The 17,564-nt window shown below is 38.0% G+C and overlaps 1 pseudogene; it reads right to left on the bottom strand.

The window, feature by feature from the left end:
* Positions 1-203: 203 nt before the first annotated feature.
* LOC133254339 (CWF19-like protein 1) lies at positions 204-17,158 on the bottom strand (annotated as a pseudogene).
* Between the last annotated feature and the right edge of the window lie 406 nt (positions 17,159-17,564).

Genomic DNA, 17,564 nt, shown 5'->3' with positions numbered 1-17,564 from the left:
TCACATACCTTTTTTTTTCTTTCATGGAAAAGCATTTGGATTTTGATACTCTAAATGTTTTTTGAAAATGTTGATAAACACAAGCTGTACTTGGATCTGGGTGACAGACATGCTTTCAACAAATGGAGTTTTTATTCAAGAATGGACTTTTTCCAAAAACCATTCAATCTCAGGCCTTTTGCTGCAGGTAGGGTTCAAGCGAATGCACGAAAAAGAAGAAGGGCCCCAGTACCCAAGGGATATTGTAGTTTCTTTAAAATCAGGCCGCTCTTACTTCCTGTGAAGTTCATAAAGTCCTGCTCCCTTTGCTTAATCATCCAGAATGACACCTGCTGAACAGATTCTCTTCTGCTTCTTTGCTGCTCCGACACTGCCTCCGGCCAGGCTTGTCAGGAATATTAAGGATGGCTTTACTGGCCAGAACTCTCTTCCAAACTACAGAGGAAAATTCCTTTTAATTCTGTGGAAAGGCTTCTCTCCTGTTTCAAATTCAACATGAAAATATGTTTCTGCTCCTGGCAGTGCCATCTGCTTGGTGGCAGAGGGCTCTGAGATACCCAAGAGCACTATCTGTTGTTCCTGTGCCCTGGGAAATGAAGGCATTTCTAATGTCAGCAGTGGTGCCCTGGCTGAGTTGCACAGGAATGACCCGTTGCTGGAGGTGATGTCTCTTACTGTCTTGTTACCAAATTAAGTCATATGGACCCTGCTTGGGCTCTAGCCCAATAGGCAAGATGAGGACATAGTAATTAGATAAGCCTCCTTTGGCCAGGGCAAGGTAACAATGTGTGCCAATCTTGAACACCAGATGTTTTTCTACTTCAGGGCTGGCAGGGCAAAGTCAGCAAGAGCTTGGAGTCCAGGGAGGTCTGAAAGGTTGCTTTGGGTGAGGATAAGACTTGCTATCACTGCCAGTAGACGGATGTCTCCTTCCTGCCTCAGTGCACCTGTCCTCTTTGCCATCTTATAGACGAACAGTCACAGGTGATGAAAGAGATGATAGAAAAATGTACATACAACTTTTAGACAAATCATTGGTCACATAAGTAGGAATGATTTCATCTTCTGTGTGGGTTGGATGTAAAACACCTTTTTAATTTTAACCATTATTGTGAGCCAGCCTTGTGGAAGTGGGAGAGAGCCATCTGTTCCAGAAAGGTGATTATGAATAACACATAATGAAGCTCCCTTTGGCCAACACTGATTAGGGCAGAATTGCATGGTGATCTTGACAGCTTGGAGATTGGGAAAACTGAGTCTGCATAGAAACTCTCCCCCTTACTACCATTGTAACCTCAGATAATTATTTAATCTCTTTTATATCTTTGTCCCTTTATCTGCAAAATGAAGATACTCATATCTGCTTCACAGAGTTATTGTGAGGATTAGATAAGAAAATGTATATATAGCACTGTGCCTTGCACATAATGCATGTTCAATAGATGGTTGCTATCACAAGAACTTGGGCATAAGCAAGATTTATTACTGATTTAAGAGCTCACTTTTAAAAACATTCCTGAAACCTTTGTTATTTGCTATAAAACTTAATATAGACACTAATAATGTGAACATTTCTGTCTTATAATGTTACTCTGAGTTACTATGGGACTCTCCAACCCTACATTTCTTTCTCCTTTCCTAGTTCCAAGCTTCTGCATGTTTTACTAAATCCCGCCAAACCATGACTACTTCACTTTGAGAAAGGGTCCATTTGCAATCCTACTCAGTGTCTCAAGGTTCTGATCTCTGAGAACTTGATTTTCTACATCCCCTTTGCCAATTGTTTTCTTTTTTTAATTAATTGAATAGTTGACTGTGCCAGGTTTTCCTTGCTGCACATAGGCTTTCTCTAGTTGCAGTGAGCGGGGCTGTTCTTTAGTTTCAGTGCACAGGCTTCTCACTGTGATGGCTTCTCTTGTGGAGTACAGGCTCTAGAGTTCTTGGGCTTCAGTCATTGTGGCCTGTGGGGCCAGATGCAGCTCGTGGACTCTAGAGCACTGGCTCAGTAGTTGTGGCACATGGGCTTAGTTGCCCCATGGCCTGTGGAATCCTCCCGGTCCAGGGATTGGAACCAAGTGCCCTACATTGGCAAGAGGATTCTAAACCACTAGACCACCAGGGAAGTCCCAATTATTTTCAAAGTAGATGCGGCTAATGGGTGACAAACCTGGGAAATTGGAGGACTAGGGAAGGGAAGACAGGTTACTTCTTTGCCATCTCCCTGGGCTTTGGATTGCATTTCTAGCATAATCGGAGTCTCCGTAATTCCATCTCTTTCTAGAAGTCCATTCTGTGGCCACAGTTTCCACCGGGCAGATTTCTGCCACAGCCCCAGTTCCCATCTGAATTCTGACTCCATGAGCGACTGCTCCTCTGTGGATTTGGCCTCTGTCTGGATGGTCTGTATTCAGACCTTCGATGTGCACAAAGATGAAAGCTTGTGTATGTGGCCCCCTGATTGCATAAGAGAGTCTGGTTTTGTTTGTTTGTAGCATCACCTCCCTTGTCTCTGCAGCTCTAGAATAACTTTTGGCTCTGGCTAGTGACAGTAAACTCTGAGTATCCTCACCTTTCCCTCAGTGTCTCTAGCTCCTACTCCTTTGTAACTAGTGTCCTATGTTAGTAACCTCTATTGGACTACTTGGTGTGGTTTCTCCTCCTGACTAGACCTGACTGATTCAATCATGGTGATTCCACAGCTGTTTTCTAAGCAACTAACCTAGTGGAGAAATCTGATTTTTAGTTGAGCTTTGGATCTGAGAGGACACTTACAAAAATAGGTATTGGATTATGACTCATTTCTTTTTTTTTTTTTAATTCAAGAAAGCTAAAAAATTCCTGCTCTAAACTTTGTGACTAACTGATTTTGTTAGCAAATAGCTATATAGTAGAGATTTTGTACAAATAGCTATATAGTAGAGATTTTGTGCTGGAGACCTATAGGTAAAAAAGTACAGTGAAGTCCAACACATAGCTGCATGCCCACAGGAGGGAGAAAAGACTTTTATTTTCTTCCTTCTTACTGTTCGTGCCATAGTTCCCAATATTTAGGAGTTTGAAGTAGAAATAGTTTCAAGTTTATTCTAAATAAAAGAGCTTAGAATTATGAACTAAACCTAAAATGTATGTATTAAGATTTTTGTATATTTTTGTATAAGATTTATGTATATTTTTTCAATTTTTTAAACTCTTAATTGTATATTGGAGTATAACTGATTAACGGGCTTCTCAGGCGGCACTAGTGGTAAAGAATTTGCCTGCCAGTGCAGGGAGTGTGGGTTTGATCCCTGGATCGGGAAGATCCCTTGGAGAAAGAAATGGAAACCCACTCCAGTATTCTTGCCTGGAAAATTCCATGGACAGAGGAACCTGGTGGGCTACAGTCCATGGGGCTGCAAAGAACTGGACACAACTAAGTGACTGAGCACCATAGCTAATTAACAATGTTGTGATAGCTTCAGGTAGATAGCAAAGGGACTCAGCCATACATATACATGGAAAGATGGTTTATTTTTGCTTTGTCCTTCATTCATATGGTTCCTCCAGGTCAAATAAAGAAAAGAATAAACAAAAGAAAATTCCTCCTAATCAAATATAAAAAAGATAACTAATAGTAGCAAGCAAATTTTCTGCTTACTTGCAGGGAATTTCATAAAATAATTCTGATATTTCGAACTTGCTGCTTAAGTCAGTGCAAAAGAATCAATCTTATGACTTCCTTCACTTTACAGATCATTTGTAATTTGAGGGGAAAATAGCTGCCCAAAGGAAAAAAGGAGGCTTGAATTCTAAAGTTTAGGAAAGTTGTATTAGCTAAACATCTCAAATAAAACAAAACCAGACTCTCTTATGCAATCAGGGGGCCACATACACAAGCTTTCATCTTTGTGCACATGGGCTGCATTCAATAGGAAAGAGAACGTGGAACTCTCAAAGCGTCCTGAGACATATGTCTCTGTTTAATTTCTTGAATTGATTCTTTTCTGTTTCCCATACTTATTGGAAAAATATCACCATTCCATCAGGGTTATGGGACTTATCTAAAGCTGTGAAATATCTGTTCTGATGGCTTTATATGACCACTATGTTAATGTAAATAAATAAATTTATTCAGTCAACATTTCAGGCAAATGTGCACTAAGGTAAGCTAAGAATTATCTTAGTTGGCACACCTGGTGCTTAGTAATTATTAAAAAATATCACAGTTTAGCAACAATAATGGAACTCTAATTTTTAAAAAAGTTATTGAGGAAGGAAACATACACTAATGAGAGCATTTCTTAAAATTGTCTGTCAAAGTAACATACCCATAAAAGTGAGTCAATTAGGGAAAAAATGTAGTGTTTTAATGACACAGAAAGAGTTTGCAAAGGAAACTGGATCCAGGACTTAGACAGCTTTGGATTCCATCATTATAAAAATGTAATATAGTAATGGAAACATATATTTAAAGATTGATGCAATTATAAAGGAAACTAGAAAGCATCATATGAGAAAAAGAAAATTAATGCAATGCTTATTTATTTATTCAAAGGACTATATTTAAAATCTGTTTTAGATTTAAAGAAAATTGAGCAGAAAATAACAGAGGATTCCCAGATAACCCCTTTTATCCTGAATGTAGTTTCCCTTAATTATTAACATTTTTCTTTCTTTTTTTTTTTTATTCTTTTTAAGTAAAAATTGACATTGAACCTGGACTGGCATCTCGTTTCATACATGACATTTCACATGTTTCAATGCCATTCTCCCAAATCTTCCCACCCTCTCCCTCTCCCACAGAGTCCATAAGCCTGTTCTATACATCAGTGTCTCTTTTGCTGTCTCGTATACAGGGTTATCGTTACCATCTTTCTAAATTCCATATATATGCGTTTGTATACTGTATTGGTGTTTTTCCTTCTGGCTTACTTCACTCTGTATAATAGGCTCCAGTTTCATCCACCTCATTAGAACTGATTCAAATGTATTCTTTTTAATGGCTGAGTAATACTCCATTGTGTATATGTACTACAGCTTTCTTATCCATTCATCTGCTGATGGACATCTAGGTTGCTTCCATGTCCTGGCTATTATAAACAGCGCTGCGATGAACATTGGGGTACACGTGTCTCTTTCCCTTCTGGTTTCCTCAGTGTGTATGCCCAGCAGTGGGATTGCTGGATCATAAGGCAGTTTTAGATTTAAAGAAAATTGAGCAGAAAATAACAGAGGATTCCCAGATAACCCCTTTTATCCTGAATGTAGTTTCCCTTAATTATTAACATTTTTCATTGGTGTGGAACATTTGTTACCACTGATAAGCTTATAGTCACACATTGTTATTAACTAAAGTTTATAGTAACATCAGAGTTCACTGTTTGCATTATATATTCTGTGGGTTTTGGCAAATGTATAATGACACTTATTCGCTGTCACAGTATCATTCAGAATAGTTTCACTGCCCTGAAAATTTTCTGTGCTCCACTTGGTCATCCCATCTTCCCTTCTACAAGCCCCTGGCAACCACTGATCTTTATGTTGTCTCCGCAGTTTCACCTTTTCAAGAATGTCAGAGTTGAAATCATATAGCATGCAGACTTTTCAAATTGAATTATTTCACTTAACAACATGCATTTAAGATTCCTTCACATCTTCCCATGGCTTGATAGCTCATTTATTTGTATTGCTGAATAATATCTTGTCATACAGATGTGCCATGAATTATTTATCCATTCATACTGAAAGACATTTGGTTGCTTCCAAGTCTTGGCAATTATGAACAATGCTGCTATAAACATTTATGTGCAGATTTTTGTCTGGACGTAAGTTTATAACTTATTTGGCTATTTCTGGGATTTTTAACATTTATGACAAGTTTATGGAAAATATGCCATAAAATTTATGTTAGGTGATTTAAAAATATTAACTGAACTGACAAATTTCTATAATATATACATGCAAATTTACCTAGAGAAGAATTTGAAGATCTGGATAGTATTATAATAACTAAAAATTGTATCAGTAACCAAAGATATTCCCACTAAGAAAATTCCAAGCACAGTTTCTCTACCCATATGTTCTAGGAGTGTTCACAGAACAAATATTTCAATCTTAATTATACTATTCCAGGGTGCTAAAAATTTTTTATGAAGCTTGTGTAATTTCAATACCAACATGTAACAAAGATAGTAAGGAAACAAAACATTGGAAAATTTTATTTATGAATTTATGAAGCAAGGATACAAAAATCATAAATAATATGCTTACAAAGAGAATTTAGAACATATATAAAGCATAATAGTATAATCTACCATGACAACTTTGGGTTTATTTCTGGAAGATAAACTTGAATTAATGTTAAAATGTATCTTAATATAATTTGCCATACTACAAGATTAAAGAAGATCACAAAATTACCTCACCAATTGCAGAAAAAGCACTCAGTAAAATGTAATCTTCACTGATATTGCTGTCCTTGGCAAATTAGAACCAGAAGGGAATTACCTGAACTGACTCAAAATCAACAATAAATTTTATATAGAGTGAGGAGAACAAACTGAAAGCTCTACTTCTGAGTTTGCAAAAAAAGACCAAGATTCTAAGTACTAACTTTTTATTCAATATTTTATCAGAGTTTCTAGACAGTGTTATCACAAGAAAAAGAAATATGTTTAATGACTAAAAAGAACAAAAATATAAAAGCTTATTTGCAAATCATATAATTGTGTACAAGGAATGGCCATAGGTACCTACAAGTAAATTACTCAAAATTAAGAGGAAAGCAAAGTTGCCAAATGAAGTCTATATAGTAAAATCATTATTTTCCTATTCTGTGCTTAGTTGCTCTCTGTTGTCCGACTCTGCAACCCCATGGACTGTAGCCCATCAGGCTTCTCTGTCCATGGGGATTCACCAGGCAAGAATACTGGAGTAGGCTGCTATACTCTCCTCCAGGGATTACATTCATATACAACAGTAATAAATAGTAAGATTACAAACAAAAGCTGGCTTAAAACTTAACATTCAATAAATAAAAATTATGGCATCTGGTCTCATCACTTCATGGCAAATAGATGGGGAAACAATGAAAACAGTGACAGACTTTATTTTTTTGGCTTCCAAAATCACTGCAGATGGTGATTGCAGCCATGAAATTAAAAGACACTTGCTCCTTGGAAGAAAAGCTATAACCAAACTAGACAGCATATTAAAAAGCAGAGACATCACTATGCCAACAAAGGTCTGTCTAGTCAAAGCTATGGTTTTTCCAGTACTCATGTATGGATGTGAGAGTTATACCACAAAGAAAGCTGAGCACCAAAGAATTGATGCTTTTGAACTGTGGTGCTGGAGAAGACTCTTGAGAGTCTCTTGGACTGCAAGGAGATCCAACCAGCCCATCCTAAGGAAATCAGTCCTGAATATTCATTGGAAGGCTTGATACTGAAGCTGAAGCTCTAATCCTTTGGCCACCTGATGCGAAGAACTGACTCATTGGAAAAGACCCTGATGCTGGGAAAGATTGAAGGCAGGAGGAGAAAGGGATGGCAGAGGATGAGATGGTTGGATGGCATCACCGACTCAATGGCCATGAGTTTGAGCAAGCTCTGGGGGTTGGTGATGGACAGGGAAGCCTGGCGTTGCTGCAGTCCATGGGGTCGCAAAGACTCAGATAATGCTGAGCAACCAAACTGAACTGACAAACAAAAAATTTAAAGATATTATTTGTACTAGCACCAAGCATACAAATTATATAAAACATATGTAACACAATATGTTCAAGAACTCTATGAGGAGATTTAAAATATAAGTGAAAGATATTCAACAATACCTAAATAAGTGAAAAAATAAGTTACGTTAATTATCTTTAAGTGATTATAGATTCAGTGCAATCCTAGTCAAAATCATAGCAGGGTTTTTCCATAAAAATTGACAAGCTGATTCAAAAATGTATATGTAAATTCAAGAGACCACATAGATACAGTCTTAAAAAGACTTGCTCTTCTGTATATTAAGACTTATTGCCTGGATATACATATATAAAAATATGGAAACACTGTGTTGTGCTGCTGCTGCTGCTGCTAAGTCACTTCAGTCGTGTCCGACTCTGTGCGACCGGATAGACAGCAGCCCACCAGGCTCTGCTGTCCCTGGGATTCTCCAGGCAAGAACACTGGAGTGGGTTGCCATTTCCTTCTCCAATGCATGAAAGAGAAAAGTGAAAGTGAAGTCGCTCAGTTGTGTCCGACTCTTAGCTACCCCATGGACTACAGCCCACCAGGCTCCTCTGTCCATGGATTTTCCAGGCAAGAGTACTGGAGTGGGGTGCCATTGCATCAGGGACAAATTTAGTGTCATAGGTCAATTACACTTCTACAAACAAACAAGCAAAGAAACTCATAGAAAAAGAAATAAGATTTGTGACCACTATAGGTGAGGGTGTAGGAAGAGGGGAAATTAAAAAAAAAGATTTATTACAAATCTATATTAATTAAGACAATGTGGTATGGGTGTAGATAGACGGACTAATGAAAATGGAGAGCCCCAAAGTAGATGCACACACATATGTGCACGTATGACATGTATGACAGGGATGGCATGGGAGTTTAGTGGAGGATGAACAATATTTTCCATAAACTCTATTCAGACCACATGTATTTATATGAACAACACATCAGAATCCTAATTTATATCATACACAAAATAAAGCCTGGGTGAAAGGCAAAATTATTAACACATGAAAATATCTTCATGATGTCAGGGTACAGAATAATCTATATCTTTAACTTCATGTTGGTGTAGTAAAAAAGAGAAAAATATAATAGTGGACAGCCAACAATATTTATTGAATTGAACAGGCCATTTCTTTATGTGTTAAGATGTAGCCACTGTTTTGTACACTTTAGTCTTCTTTCCTTGCGTGAATGTGTGCTAAGTCGCTTCAGTCATGTCTGACATTTGTGACCCTATAGGCTGTAGCCGTCTAGCCTCCTCTGTCCATGGGATTCTCCAGGCAAGAATACTGGAGTGGGTCGCCATGCCCTCCTCCAGTGGAATCTTCCTGGCCTAGGGATTGAAACTGTGTCTCTTATGTCTCCTGCATTGGCAGGCGGGTTCTTTACCATGAGCACCACCTAAAATACAAAACACGGGACTTCGCTGGTGACACAGTGGTTAAGAATCCGCTTGCCAGTGCAGGGGACACGGGTTCCATCCTTGGTCTGGGAAGATTCCACAGGCTGTGGAGCAACTAAGCCCCTGCACTGCAGCTATGGAGCCTGAATGTTGCAACTGCTGAAGCCCACAAGGCTAGAGCCACGCTCTGCACCAAGAGGAGCCACTGACATGTAATCCCGCACTCCACAACAGAGTAGTCCTTACTCATGGCAACTGGAGAAAACTCGAGCAAAGCAGTGAAGAACCCGTGTGGCCAAAAATAAAATAAATACATAAATAACATTAAAAAAATTATTAAAACAAAACAATACAAAACACTTCAAGTGTGAAACAGTATACCAGTGATATCTTTGTAGCATTGTACTATAGGAAATACAAAATTTGCAAAAATGCCTTTTTATATGCATTGTGGTAAACTTATAGTCTTCAAATATCTAATAGACTTTTTTCTTTTTCCTGAGATATAATTGATTTGCAATTATAATTATATAATTATTATTTTTTGACCTTTGTTGGCAAAGTAATGTCTCTGCTTTTTATTTATTTTTTTTAATTTAAATTTATTTATTTTAATTGGAGGCTAATTACTTTACAATATTGTATTGGTTTTGCCATACATCAACATGAATCCACTGATTACAATTATTACAATTATATAAACTTCAAGTGTTAAACAGTGATTCAAAATTTTAAAGGCTATACTCCATTTATAATTATTGAATAATACTGGCTACATTCCCTGTGTTATACAATATACCCTTGTAACTTATTTATTTTATACCTAGCAGTCTGTACCTCTTAATCCCCTACCCCTATTTTGCCCTTCCTCACTTGCCTCTCCCTACTGGTAACCACAAGCTTGTTCTCTATCTGTGAGTCTGTTTCTTTTTTGTTATACTCACTAGTTTTAGTTTTTAGATTTCATGTATAAGTGACATTATATAGTATTTGTCTTTCTCTCTCTGCCTTGTTTCACTGAGCATAAACAAATACCTAATAGACTTTAAACATTCTTTGCCATTTACATAATATAACTGTTTCTATTTTGTTATTCAATTAATGTCACAAGATTGACATCTTATTTCTAAAATGTGAAAATAAAAATATATGAGAAGAAAGGGAAATAATAAAAATGAGATATATTTGTAGACCTCTGAGAATTGTTCTTCTAAGGAGTAAAACAACAAATTTGACTTACTTGTTTTAAAGACTATCTTTACTTCTAAAAAGCTACCAAAGCTAAGGTTATTTATTCCAATATAATGTTTTGTCTTCATAAAATATTGGGTTCTATAGCAAACATTTTAGCAAGAACAATTTTTATAATGTGTTCAGCTTAATATTGCAAAAGTTGCATTACTAAGAAACTGTGTTATCAAAAGCAATTGTTTAACAGGGAAAAGAGAGTTAAGGGTTAGAAAGTTTCCATCTTGCAATAACAAAGTGAATTTTACTATAGGAATTTCAACAATAATAGTGCTTTTTATGTATGGACTGAATGTTTGTGTTCCCACAAAGTGACTGTATTTGGATATAAGACCTTTAAGGAGGTGATAAATATTCAGTGGGGAAAGGTGGACCCCTAAACCAGTAGGGTTGGTTCCCTTATAAAGAAGAGTAAAAGACACCAGAGTTCACTTGACCATGTGAAAGAACTGTGAGAACATTAATTTCTGCTGTTTAAGGCACCCTGTCTATGGTATTTTGTTATGACAGACTGATGTGACTAATATAAGAGCTAAAAATGCATTACTGTAAAACCTAAACATCTCTCACTAAATGTGGCATTTATGACTGCCAGTATTTGCTCCATGATAATGGCCATTTCTATCATCAGCAGCAATATGATTAGTGTAGTTTCTTACAAACTATATTTATTTCATCCTTATTTATTATCATTTCATTAGTTTTTGCCATTTAACTAATCACTCCAAAACTTGGTGAATTAAAAATATATCCATTATTTTGCTCATAATCTTTAGTTCTGGTTTTAGCTGGGATCCTTAAGAGTTGACAGTTACCTGAGGGTCAGCAAGGCATATCTGTCTCTGGAAGTGGGTCTGTGGCTAACATCAGCCTATAAGTTTCTCATATTGTTTTGCTTACTTTTATCCCAATCATTAAGCTCAGTGTTGGGAAAACTGTGGGAATATAATAAATACTTGTTGGACAGATGATATTAAGACAGTGACCCTGGACTGTGAACTGCCAAAAAACATGGAGATCCTTCAGAGAGCTGACCAGGGTCACTCTTCAGGGAAGGTGTTGAGACCACTGAGAAACAAATGGGAATTACGTAGAAGGTCTTTGCTAAGAGTTAATCCTTTAAGAAAAACCACCCTGGAGCTGCTGGTAGCAGAGCCAGAGATGCTCTGATGGAAGGTTTTGTTGACAGGAATTGCCTTAATAAAGGCAGGAACTCATTGTTGAAAATCTCCAGTTCATCCCTTATTGTAGAATGTGTATTATGTGTTCAGTCACTAGGTTGTGTCAGACTCTTTGTGACCCCATATACTGTATCCCACCAGGCTCCTCTGTTCATGGTATTTTCCAGGCAAGAATACTGGAGTGGGTTGTCATTCCTTTCTCCAGGGGATCTTCCTGACCCAGGGATCAAACCTGCATCTCCTGTGTCTCCTGCATTGTCAGGTGGATTCTTTACCACTGAGCCACCTAGGAAGCCCTAAACATGTGTTATCTCCTCATTAAGGAGAGAGTCATATTTTGCCCCTTATAGTAGCACACGTGAATTTCTCACACAATCTAGTCTGTTCCTAATACAGTTATCTTGAAGCTAGGTAAAATGAAATGAAAACATTTTGAGTCAAAACTATTGTAAACACTATCAGGACAGTATTTGGGTGATATATATGAACTATGATCCAAAAGGATCATAACCAAAGTTTGCAAATTATTTTCTTATACATTATTACAGTGGATGCTTTAAACATCCTTTGTGAGGTGGATAAGTCAAGTGTTATTGTATTATGATTTCACAGGTATGTAAACAGGCTCAGAGGCTCATAGGACTTGTTCTATCTTAAGACCAATAATTAGGGAAACTGAGATTCAAAAAATATCTTAGGATTCCAGTCCAATTACCTTCCTCAAGGCAATGTTGCAATTCCAAAAGAAAAACTCAGTTGAAAAATAAAGGATGTTTCTCTTAGGTTTTGTTTCAAAGTCTAAGAAGTATAGTTGTGGCCCATGGGGAGAAAGTATTTATGTGAAGATATTTGTGTAACTCAACAGTCTATTTGCTAACTTTCTTTAAAAGAGACTTTGAAGGCAGACACTTGAGCCATGCTTGCAGAAAAATCCTTCAGAATTTCTTTTTTCACATTCAGCTTAACATCTATTTACAAAAAGGTTTAAGTTGAATTGATGGTAGTAATATGAAATTTTGGCCTGTATTTTCCAAAATTTTTCTCAAGTGAAATACATAATAATCTCTGAAAACCTTGCTTTAAACTTGCATTATTTTCTTAAGATCAAAGAAAAATTGGCATTATTTTTTGGCAAAAAAAAAAAAAAATGAAGTGACATTCCAAGCATCAAAGATGTTTTCAGTGTTTTAAAAATACAATTACACTATTCATCTGTTTTCCCTTTAGAACCAATCAATGTACCATGCATACCAGCTATGGTAGGTACTGTGCCTTGGATGGGATGCTAAAATGTAGTCTCAGTTGAAATAAATTGAAGTTCGTTCATTAGAGACTAAACACCACCAAGAGAGGAATCAGTTTCCTTTAATCTTTCACATAAAGAGGCACTCTTTAAATTCAAGTAAAGAATTTTGCATATTTATTATATTTTTGGATGATGGAACTTACACATGTACAGGCTAAATGTCTTTCTTTACAAAGAAAGTGTGTAGTAAATATCTACTTCTGCTATTTCCTCTAACAAATGACTACTCTAGCAAGCCAAACTCTCTAATAGTACAATTCCTATCTTCTTTTCTCATCCTAATAGTTTTCTCTTACATTGATTTGATGCTTCTATAAATGCATAGATCTCGGCATTCAAATGAAACAGCAAGGAAACTCCTCTCGTCCATGTCCAGTGTAAATTCTCACCCTGCATATTGGGGGTCGGATCACAAATTTCCCCTGGTTTGCTGGGACGTTCCTGGTTACAGTGATGAAAATTCTCACCCAAGAAATCCCTTAGGTCTGGGAAGAATAAATGGTTAGTAATTGAAGAGCTGTCAAACCTGGACTGTTGGTATTTTAGAGGGCTGATCTTAGCAGACTTTTTAATTTACTTTTTAACTTGTATGTAGTGTCATATTTTCCAAGGAGTTGAAAGTGTGCATGTGGGTGCGCGCGCGCGCGCGCGCGCACACACACACACACACACACACACACACACACACACCCCTTTTATCCAGATTAGTAATTGTTTAATTAAACTTTCTATATCATCTATCATCCATCTACCTGCATTTTAGAGTAGAAAGGAGATATGCCCCTTTACCAGAGAAGGCGATGGCACCCCACTCCAGTACTCTTGCCTGGAAAATCCCATGGACGGAGGAGCCTGGTAGGCTGCAGTCCATGGGGTTGCTAAGAGTCGGGCATGACTGAGCGACTTCACTTTCACTTTTCACTTTCATGCATTGGAGAAGGAAAAGGCAACCCACTCCAGTGTTCTTGCCTGGAGAATCCCAGGGATGGGGGAGCCTGGTGGGCTGCTGTCTATGGGGTCGTGCAGAGTCGGACACGACTGAAGCGATTTAGCAGCAGCAGCAGCAGCATACCACTTTACCTCTAAAAATTCAGTGGTTATTTCCTAAGAATGAGTACAGTCTCTTTTACAACCACAGTATATTCAGTATATTTGTTAAAATTGTAAAATTTGGCATTTATGCATACTCTAATTCATAGTACATATTCAAATTTCATTGAATGTTCCGTGATATCCTTTACAGATTTTCCTACTCTAAAATCTTATCCAAATTAAATGAATTTCATTTAATTATTATGTCCTGTTAGTTTTTCATGTCCTTTTAGTCTTCTTTAGTTTACAGTTTTACATTTTTTCCCTGTTTTTCTCATCCTTGAGATTTTTGAAAAGTATAAGTAGGTCTTTTATTGTGTAGAATGTTCCTTAATTTGGGTTTGTCTAGTTTCCTCATGATTAGATTCAGGTTTTAAAGTATTTAGGAAGGAATATCACTGAAGTGATGCTGTGTCTTTCTCAGTGTATTGTATCAGAAGCTACATAATGGTAGTTTATTCCAGTATTGCTGAGGTGGGGGAATGCTTTAGATTTTAATCCTCTAGTTTTAGCAGCTAAGGGATTTTCTAATGCCAGTATTCCATCCATATTAGTTAGTTACCTTTCTATTGTCATTCTGTTGTAAGGAGGGGTTCACCACTTGTGTTTTAATTTATATGAGGGACTCAGTGCTGTATGAAATTTATCATTATGATTGTCCTATTTGTGTGTGTGTGTGTTAGTTGCTCAGTCGTGTCTGATTTTTTGCCAACCCATATAGCTCACCAGGCTCCTCTGCCCATGGAATTTTCCAGGCAAGAGTACTGGAGTGGGTTGTCATTCGCTTCTCCAGGGGATCTTCCCAATCCAGGGATTGAACCCAGGTCTCCTGCATCAGAGGCAGATTCTTTACCGTCTGTGCCACCAGGGAAACCCTATGAACCACAGGGACTGAGCCACAGGGATTGTCCTATGGTCTAGCTTTATTATTTGATGTACCAGTAGCCCTATGGGGTAACATTTTCTGAAATATGCAGTGATCTCAGGTCCCTGAGTCTTCTGAAAACAGAAGCAAAATTCATCTGCTGCTGCTGCTAAGTCACTTCAGCCGTGTCCGACTCTGTGCGACCCCATAGACGGCAGCCCACCAGACTCCTCCGTCCCTGGGATTCTCCAGGCAAGAACACTGGAGTGGGTTGCCATTTCCTTTTCCAATGCATGAAAGTGAAAAGTGAAAGTGAAGTCCCTCAGTCGTGTCCGACCCTCAGCGACCCCATAGACTGCAGCCCTCTAGGCTCCTCCGTCCATGGGATTTTCCAGGCAAGAGAACTGGAGTTGGGTGCCATTGCCTTCTCCGGCAAAATTCATCTACTTCTTACCTTTTGCAAAAATAAGAGGAATAAGTGTATGATCAGAAAACACTTTTGAAAACTTCAGAGAAGAGACACAATGTACATTCCACAGGAAAATTCTTCCACAGCTCATCAGACAAGTGCATTGCATGTCTCCTACACTCAGCATGTCTTACCAGATGCTGCTTCATACAAAACTGCAGAGTTAAGAGTCCTTGGGAAAATATAGCTTCCACATCACCTGCCTGCAAGTGTTGTTCTTATTATTTCAAATGTTAATTGCATAGTTTTAAAGAAATGTTAACTGAATAGCTCGTGAGACTCAAAGAGCAAAACATAGCTAGCAACACACAGGTTATATATTTAAGATTCCTTTTTTTTTTTTTTTAATTTGCGATTCCTTTTGTTGTGTCATAGTTGATCAGGAGAGAGGCTTATACAGATAAGTCAGTTTGAAGACAATCAGTACTCATTTTGTGAATAAAAGAGTGGTTTTTCAGAATTGGTAAATTGACAGGCATTTATGATTTACTTCATTTTCCAGTGTGTTCTTAGTTGATAGGTTTTATATCCACAGACGTGCTTAATTCAGGAAGCAGGAGTGAACTGTAACGACTAAGTGACTTGGGCTGAAAAGCCCTTCACTTGGTCGATGTTATGGGTCTTTCACCTGTAGGTTGAAATAGAATAAGCTCATGACTCCTGAGTCCTAAAACTTGGGTCATTTCCTTGTATATGGGCATTTACAAGTAGTCATGAGGTGAAAAGTAATACTTTTAGTAAGAATACTGAGAACAGCTAATTACACCTAGCTGTAATATCTGGGAAACTCTACAGTTTGCTTGACTTATCTTTGGCTTTGTCTCAGGGACTACTACACATCCTGGTGCTACTCAGTTAACAGATACTTCAGTTTTAACTTCTCAATGCAGTAAAATGAAACCATTTTAAACATCATGACTTATTTTCTTAAGAGACCTGAGATATTTAAATAAATCCCTTTTCTACACTAAGATAGAAAACAGGATTCATTTCTTCATCAGTAAAATAAAGACCGAGTACATTATTGAACTAGATGAATTCTCAGTTTGCTTTCAGCTCAAAAAACACTATATTTGTAATTATGAAGTGCTTAATCATAAGCTTTTATACTTAGCACATTAGGCTTAAACTAAATTGAGGACAATCCTCTGTCTTTATCTAGAGACACTTTATAATAGGGATTTACGGTACAATCATCTGTATGACTTATACAGTTAAAATCTCAGACGGTAAAGCGTCTGCATGCAATGCGGGAGACCTGGGTTTGATTCCTGGGTTGGGAAGATCCCCTGGAGAAGGAAATGGCAATCCACTCCAGCACTCTTGCCTGGAAAATCCTACGGACGGAGGAGCCTGATACCCTACAGTCCATGGGTTTGCAAAGAGTCGGACACGACTTCACTTTCACTTTCTTAGGACTTGGAATTTCATTACCATTTCTAGTAGTTTATAGTTACTATATCTTCACTTTAAAGACATTGTTGGTCATATTTAAGAATCATCTGAAGATTACTCTGGTTAGGAATGAAAATCCCAGTGTATTGTTCCTGTAGGAAAACGCCATCTGCTAAGAGTGATTCCCTTTACGATCTTTAAGATGTGGATTCAAACCTTTTTTTTTTTTTTTAAACAACCTGCTTTAGCTCCAGATTGGCCGTGTTCTGTCCCATGGCCAACGGGCAGGAATAGAAGTGGAGGCTGTGCCTCCGCTGAACTTGAGATGACCTCACACTGACCTTGCGTCGCAGCCAATTGCGCTGGCTCTGCGACCTCAGACTGCTCCAGGGTCCTGCAGCCTGGTCTATCCATCGAGCTGGGAAAAGGGCGGTAAAGAAGGTAGACACCTGAGGACTTGGTGGTACTGTAAAAGCCTGAACCATGGAGGACCAGTAAATGGCAACACGCACAAGTGGAGAGTAGGTATGTATTTTAGAAACTGATCCACTCTGAAACTTGGGGGCTTCTGACAGATTTCTCTGTGAAGCATCTGTAAATATAATCTCTTAACGTTAAAAAAGTGCACTGTGGGTGACTCTGGCACTGTATGCATCCTCTTGTGTGTGTGTGTGTGTGTGTGTGTGTGTAAGAGTGAATGTGTGCATGCTCAGTCACTAACTTTGGTCCAACTTCTTGGGACCCCATGGATTGTTGCCTACCAGGCTCCTCTGACCATGGGATTCTCCAGGCAAGAATACTGGAGTGGATTGCTATTTCCTTCTCCAGGGAATCTTTCAAATCCAGGGATCAAACCGGGGTCTTTATGTCTCCTGCATTGGCATGCATGTA

The sequence above is a fragment of the Bos javanicus genome, chromosome 9 (assembly GCF_032452875.1).
Source record: "Bos javanicus breed banteng chromosome 9, ARS-OSU_banteng_1.0, whole genome shotgun sequence".
NCBI classification, from domain to species: domain Eukaryota; kingdom Metazoa; phylum Chordata; class Mammalia; order Artiodactyla; family Bovidae; genus Bos; species Bos javanicus.
Note: the sequence above shows the minus strand (reverse complement) of the source record. Positions and strands in the feature narration are given on the sequence as shown.